This window comes from Glycine max, chromosome 20 (genome assembly GCF_000004515.6).
Source record: "Glycine max cultivar Williams 82 chromosome 20, Glycine_max_v4.0, whole genome shotgun sequence".
Classification (NCBI taxonomy): Eukaryota; Viridiplantae; Streptophyta; class Magnoliopsida; order Fabales; family Fabaceae; genus Glycine; species Glycine max.
The window spans coordinates 30225938-30232870 of NC_038256.2; the positions used below are offsets into that span (position 1 = coordinate 30225938).

Below are 6933 nucleotides of genomic sequence, written 5' to 3' on the forward strand. Positions count from 1 at the left end.
GATGAATTTGTGGCTACTTCATGAACTCCTCTAATGACAATAGCATCACTTCTGGCACCAAATTGTTGGGAGTTTGAATCCATCTTCTCAATTAAATTTTTGGCTTCAGCAGGGGTCATGTCTCCAAGGGCTCCACCACTGGCAGCACCTATCATACTTCTCTCCATGTTGCTGAGTCCTTCATAAAAATATTGGAGAAGAAGCTGCTTTGAAATCTGGTGGTGAGGGCAACTGGCACATAATTTTTTAAATCTCTCCCAGTATTCATATAGGCTCTCTCCACTGAGTTGTCTAATACCTGAAATATCTTTTCTGATGGTCGTGGTCCTAGATGCAGGGAAGAATTTCTCCAAGAACACTCTCTTAAGGTCATCCCAGCTGGAGATGGATCTGGGAGCAAGGTAGTACAACCAATATTTTGCCACTCCCTCCAGTGAATGAGAAAAAGCCTTTAGAAAGATATGATATTCCTGGACATCAGGGGGCTTCATGGTGAAACAAACAATATGGAACTCCTTAAGATGCTTATAAGGATCTTCACCTACAAGACCATGAAACTTGGGCAACAAATGTATTAGTCCAGTCTTGAGAACATATGGAACATCCTCATCAGGGTACGGGATGCACAAGCTTTCGTAGGTGAAATCAGGTGCAGCCATTTCCCTTAGAGTCCTCTCACGGGGTGGAGGTTGTGCCATATTCTCAGAATGTACAAAATTATAATGTTCAAAATCACCAATATCAGAATGCTCAGGATGCTCAAAAGGTACTAAATGATGTCTAACTAATCTATGAAATGTCCTATCTATCTCAGGATCAAAGGGTTGTAAGTCAGATGAATTTCCTCTAGTCATACACTAAATTCAGCATGCACAACTAGTTGCCTTCTTATGCAAGTAACAGTGTAGGTTTGAACTACAACTACCATTAAATGATATCCAAATGACTTGAAATTTTATGAGAAACCTTATAAAATGATGAGAAGATAGCACAAAAAATTTCAAATGAAAATTCGAAGTCTAACTATATAAGCTAAAAATGATAAGTTTGGAAAAATAAGAGAATAATACTTGAAAAATAAAAAACTTTTGACAGAATCACTTTTTTTGGATGATGGAGACCTCAGCCAGCCTATGGCAGGCTGCCACGGTGTAGGAATTTTTTTTCTACCCCAAATACATATATAATAATTGCGATTCTGATAACCGGAGCAAAAGTTATGGCCATTTGAAGTTTTGACAAAAATCAAATTTGCTACTTTTTTGGAACTTTCAAATCTGACCAAACTAAAGGCTCTAGCTATTTTTCCCATAAAATATAGATTAAAAGAAGTTACCACAAAAAATTCAGCCAAAAATAATAACTCTAGCTACTAAAACAAAAAATCCCAAATAATTCAGCAAGGGTGGTCACTAAAATCTGTCGCTACATGATTTCCACTACTACTCTGTTTTGCCGCAAGCAAAAGTGGTCACTAAATCCGTCGCAAAATACTATTCACAGCAAAACACCCAAAACTGAAACAGGGGAAGCGCTTAACAGAAAAACTAAAACAGAACACACACTAAGCAAAATACCAAGACACTAAACAACACTAAGAATTAAACATAAAACACGAAAGAATTAAACACTAACACGACACTAGCTATTATGAACCTTTGGACACTGCTCCCCGGCAACGGTGCCAAATTTGATCGAGGTCGTACCCAAATCAAATAAATATTAAAATGTAGTAACTAGGAAGTGATCCTAGGTCGTTTCCCAACGAGTAATGATAAACCAAATGTTCATAACAGATAGTAGGAAATAATAACAAATTGGGGGGTGGGAAATCAGACCAAATTGGGGGCGGGGGGGGGGGTTGTTTGCTTTTGTAAATTAAACAGCGAGTAAAATTGAATTAGAAATTATCAGAATTAAAATACGTTGCTTCCCCTTGATTCACAAGCAAGTCTCTTATCCTAGGCTGCGAGAATTTATCCTTTATCAGTTCAACCACTTAATCCAATCCTAAATTAAATTACTAAGCGAAATTTAACATAAAACATTCTTTATGTGATTAAGCATCACACACACCAATTACTCATAAATGATCATTAAGCATGAACGTAAATTATGCACAGAGACAATTAATCAAGCACTAAACATGCATGAATTAATAGCAACAGATTCAGAGTAATTAGTGAAGAGGAAAAACTGAACAAAATTTAACAGTAATAATAGAACCTCAAAGAGAACTGTGCTTGATCCTCAAGAGAAAACAACGCTACGGACTTAGCCTTCCATTAATCAAATAGAGAACGAAATTTTATTGATAAAACTAAAAGTCTGAACTGGAATTGTAAAAAACAAAAATAAAAGAGAAAGAGAAGAAAGACTAAAACTAAAAACGAAAAATAGAAGAGAGAGAGGAGAGAGAGAGAGAGTGAGAGGAGAGAGAGGGGCTAAACTAGAACCTTGGTGCTGTTATATAGTTTTTCAGCCCCAAAGCTTACAAATCTGTTTTAAATCCAAGCCCATAAGTAAAATCAAATCAAATCTAGATAAGATAAGATAAGATAAGATCTAGCTAAAATAATATCTAGATGAGATCAAATCTAAATAATATCTAGATAAGATAAGATAAGATCTAATTTTGTAGAATAAATTAGTCTGCCCTCTTCAAGTCCAAGCCCAATTCTAGATTCAAGCCCAATGCTTCATTAGTTCCTGAAATTAGATTAAAAACATCAAATTAGCTGAATAGGCCCAAATAATAAAACTGCCTAATTAATTTGACATTTAAGACTAATCACTACTTAAAATGGTGCAAAAAGGGTTAAGAAATAGGAGAAAATAATGGCACATCAGTCCAAGACAAAATTGATTGCAATAAAATAAATGAGATAAAGGAATAGAGAAATGCAAACTCAATTTATACTGGTTCGGCCACTTTCCATGCCTATGTCCAGTCCTCAAGCAACACACTTGAGATTTTCCACTATCTCTGTAAATCCTTTACAAACTTTCAACACATGTTGGGATCCCTCACCCTTGTGTTGAATATTCTCACAATCCTAGAGACAACTGGTCTCTTGATCACAAGTAAGTTTATGAGATGAATAGAAAGATTTCTCTCATTTAGAGTAGATGATACAAATTGAAGATCTTAGATGAATTCTTAATAGATTCGCAAATGTTTGGCCAATAGTTGTTGAGAGAGAATTTGACAATTAAGTTATCTTAGAACATCTCTCTCTTGCTTTTCGAAGTAAGACACACATACATATATAGGCCCATTGTGTCTTTTCAAAATGGTTTGAAGAGATGTGTCTTTTCAAAAAGTTTTTCTTTGCAATCACTAAGAGACTCTTTTAACAAAGATAGAATAAGACTTAGCTTTTTTCTTGATCTTTGTTTTCTTGGTCTTGATTTAATCTTGAAGCAATCTTTGTTTGCTTAACCTTGAATGTTTCTTGAAGCAATCTTGTTTGATTATACTTTGGCATCATCAAAAACCTGTATTCATACATTCACATTCTCCCCTTTTTTTGATTATGACAACCATTATCAAGTAAATTATTTTGGGCATCATCAAAACTTGCATGATTCACAGTAACAACCTCGGATGTCATTACATGAAGCGTAATGACTTTAACTCGGAAAGATTTACTTTTACTCTTTATAAAACTATTGACTTAGTTTAATTAACAAAAATGCGTATAAATTTATCGTGAATATGAGTTTATCACATAATCATCAACCAAAAAGGTTCTCCAAGACATAAAACATATAGGCCTGTGTGTCCCAAGGCACTACATCATCAAAACATCATAAGCAAATCACCAAACAAATCTCAAGGGTCCCATTAAGGGAATAAATACAACATAAAACTAAAAACCATATCTAAACCCTAAGTTGGTCCCCAATAAGATAAGGCATAAAATAAATGACTAAGGATCGAACCTTGCCCCTAAATCCACCATCACATCCACCTCAACCCTTAGTGACATGTTCCTCAATAGATACATCATAATCTTCTCCTGTGTCAAATGACATGATTATCATAGTTCAACAGAAAATGCAAGGTAAGCTCATTTTAAAAGAATACATCATATAATTAAAAATAGCATAAGATCACCATTTCATAAGGTATATAGAATATTCATCACATTTTCAATAACACTATAATTATACAACTCATCAAGTAACACATTATTCTCATCCACAAATAGCAAATTACATGCCTAACTATCTTGTTATGTCATGCAGACTCTTCACTCTTGGTAGATTTTCACCTTTTGAGTGGTCAATGTACATCCCTTAACATAGTTTGACCATTCGGGGAGACTCGAATTAAACCTATGAAGGAAGTGAGGCTTCATTGAAAATGGATGAGTGTGGGTAGTGGCTTATACCTCGGTAAGGCTTGCAAAGACCTCATCCTTGTGGAAGAAAAGCTTTCCAAGTTTATTTTGATGATGCCAAAGACTCAAGTCAAGAATCAAGAGTCAAACAAGTTTCAAGAATCAAAGAGTCATTCAATCAAGAATCAAGATTCAAGTGAAGTTTCAAGAGAAGACTCAAGATATGCAAGAACTTCAAGAACTATTAAGATATGTATAAAAAGATTTTTTCAAAATATTGAATAGCACAATTTTGATCAAGAGAATTTTTCAAAAAGAAAAATCTTTTACCAAAGAGTTTTACTCTCTGGTAATCGATTACCAGAAGTCAGTAATCGATTACCAGTAGTCAACATCCTTTTCAAACTAATTTACAAAGTTGTAATCGATTACCATAATCATGTAATCAATTACCAATGTTTTAAAACGTTAGATTTCAAATTTCAAGAGTCATAACTTGCGATAAAACATTTTCAAATCATTTCAAACTTGTGTAATCGATTACACAATACTTGTAATCGATTACCAATGTTTCTAAACATTTTGATTTTAAAATTTAAACATGAAGAGTCACATCTGTTGATGTGTGATCGATTACACTATGATGGTAATCGATTACTAGTGACTTATTTTGAAAAATAAATTACCAAAAGTCACAATTCTTAAAGTGACTTGTTTCTGAAGATTTTTTCAAAAGTCACAACCTTTAAGTGACTAGTTTTCAAAAGAGTCACAACTTTTAAAAAGTGACTAGTTTTCAAGAAATTGCCAAGAGTCACAACTTTTAACTTGTTTTTTCTAGAGCCATCAAATGGCTATAAATATGTCACCATGGCACAAATTTTAGAGAGAGAACTTTCAGATTTCTTTCATTCATTCAAAGCATTCTTCTAAGAGTTTTTGTTCAATACTTTCTTTATTCAAGGAAAGTTCATTGGCCAAAAACTTGTGCTATTCTTTTTCTTCATTCCTTTTCCCTCTTGCCAAAAGATTCAAAGGACTAACCGCCTGAGAATTTTTTTGATTCTTCCTCTTCCCTTTAAAAAAAAGATTTCAAAGGACTAACCACATGAGATATCTTTTGTTTCCCCTTACAAAGATTCAAGGGACTAACCGCCTAAGAATTCTTTGTCTTAACACATTGGAGGGTACATCCTTTGTGGTACAAGTAGAGTGTACATCTACTTGGGTTGTAATACTGAGAACAAGAGAGGGTACATCTCTTGTGGATCAGTTCAAGTGGAGGGTACATCCACTTTGTCGTTCAAAGAGAACAAGGGAGGGTACATCCCTTGTGGATCTATGCTCTTAAAGGATTTTACAAAGTTATTGAAAATCTCAAGAACCGGTGGTTGCTTGGGGACTAGATGTAGGCACGGGTTGTGGTCGAGCCAGTATAAATCTTGTGTTTTTCTTCTTCTTCCCTACACTCTTTATCTTTCCATTGTGTATTTTTTATTTCCACTTTACTTTTGTCTAAGTTATTATTTCTGTTCTTTACTTTCTCATAACTTAGTAGTAAAGCCTAATTGAATCTAGTAATATTAAGAAGGATAATTTTTTAATTAGTCAAGACACGTTCTTTACTATCTCTTTCATCTTCTATTGTGTGCCTATGACCATCATGGCTTATTAACATGATATATAAAGATATAATAAATCAATCAAGTTGGTTATTGTTTAATTTGAAAGCTATGAGGATTATCTCCAAATTTTTTGTTTTCCCAAAAGCCTAGTTTAGAAGCATATTATGCCTAAAATTACAAATCGATATGCAACTTGAATTAACAACAATCACACTATAATGGGTTGAATAGTGTGTTAATCAAAGATATAATAAATTTTTACAACTTTTAACGCAGATATGGATGGAAATATATAAGAAAGATAGGTCGTCCACCAAAAAGAAAAGCATATTTTAATAATGACAAGTTGATAATAATAACAAAGAGTTTTTTTTTAAATAGTTTTTCCAAATAAACACTTGGTTTTAAATAAGTGACAAAGAGTGTTAATAATAGAATGCTCAATAAACCATATAGGAGAGAAGTAGAAACACTTGGTTTATGCTACTTCACTTAACCTAAGCTACACCCAGTTTCCTTTTAGTCAACAGTAAAAGGTTCTACTAATCAAAACTTGATTAAAAAACAAGCATTCTGACTAGCTACTCCTGGCTTTACAAGTATTCTTAATACCACTTCTAGCACTTACATGTGTACTAATAGAAACTCAAAATCATGGTTTTTGTGGAAGAGTGTTGTGTCAACCTTTCCTCATTTAAAACCATTTTTCAAGAGAAATGAACTTAGTTTTTTGTACCAAGCTTTAGGAGCTTGCTTAAGTCCATACAAGACTTTGTTGAGCTTAAAAGCATGTCGGGGAAGAGTTTCACTGTCAAATCTTGAAGGTTTTCAACATAAACTTCCTATTGGATTAATCCATTCAGAAACACATTTTTTACATCCATTTGATATAACTTTATATTGCTATAAGTTGGAAATGAAAGTAAAATGCGTATTGCCTCTAGACGAGTTGTAGTTGCATA

General features: G+C 33.7%; 1 non-coding gene across 1 annotated transcript; it reads left to right on the forward strand.

Annotated features, from left to right (window-relative positions):
* The first annotated feature begins 213 nt into the window (after positions 1-213).
* Positions 214-320, forward strand: LOC113000853 (small nucleolar RNA R71). Its single transcript, XR_003266174.1, has one exon. It is a non-coding gene; the product is annotated as a small nucleolar RNA R71 (small nucleolar RNA).
* Positions 321-6933: the final 6613 nt, after the last annotated feature.